This window comes from Microtus ochrogaster, unplaced genomic scaffold (genome assembly GCF_000317375.1).
Source record: "Microtus ochrogaster isolate Prairie Vole_2 unplaced genomic scaffold, MicOch1.0 UNK14, whole genome shotgun sequence".
Taxonomy (NCBI): Eukaryota; Metazoa; Chordata; class Mammalia; order Rodentia; family Cricetidae; genus Microtus; species Microtus ochrogaster.
The window spans coordinates 5,064,361-5,065,505 of NW_004949112.1; positions in this window are offsets into that span (position 1 = coordinate 5,064,361).

Here is a 1,145-nt window from a genome sequence, read left to right on the forward strand (position 1 = left end):
TATATATTATATATTAACCTGAATATATTCTGTTAAGCCATTGACCGAAAGCAGCTTCTTTATTAAACAATAAAAGCAACACACATACAAAAAGATTTCTCACACCATTGACTACATAGTGAAGAATTTATGGTGAGGAATTATATTAAAGGGTTGCAGCATTAGGAAGTTTGAGAACCACTGCTATAGATAAAAAAAGGCTGGAGACAGTAATATAATGACTCAGGAAACTTTCGTGGAATAAAGGAAAGCAGGGTAAGCTTATTAATTCCTCATTACAAAGAGCAGAATGTCTTCACCTCGACTTGTGAATCTAATAATAGGATTCCTCAAAAAGACCATAACGAAGTGACCCAATGAAACTGGCATGTGGACTGTAGCAGGTGTTATGATTTCCATGTAAAACCACAGGTATGGGTTTTACCTCAGCATGCACTAACATCTGTGAGCATTTGACTATCGAGTTATAAGTGCAGTAAGGATTGAAAATAAGTCCCTCATTTTAGAATGGCAAGCATTTCCTCAGAACAGGACTACTATATCTGTGCACAAGAAGCAACAGATGATAAGATTGTAGTTTTTTTTTCCAGAATGGAAGAGTGAAATGTCATAGAAGAATGATGTTGACACTACTGGAAACAAAACCAAACAATCAAGCTATCCCCAAAGGCTTAACAACAACAAAAATGCCATCCTAAATCCTTGCCAGGGTTGTGTGGTCTTACAAAATACCATGTTTTTAAAACCCAAATGATTTACTTCAGTTCTAAAATGAAGGTATTGCCTGGTTTAAAATCATTAAATTGGGGGGTCTAGAAAATGGTCTCTGTGGTTAGTAGGTCTCTCTAATCTTCCAGAGTATTGAAGCTCAGTTCTCCACATCCACATCAGGCAGCTCTCAGCTACTTGTAACCCCTATTCCAGGGAATCTATCTCCCTCATATGACCTCCTAAGGCACCTGCACTCATATACAAATATACAGATATACAAAGACATATAATTAAAAACAAATTTACCTCCCAGCTCATGAAGAGCTGCCAAAGGCTATCAAAGCTCTTCATGTATTTTTTTTTTTATTCTTAAATTTTTTTTTATTAAGAAAGAAAAAAATAATTTTCCGCCTCCTCCCAGCCTCCCACTCCTC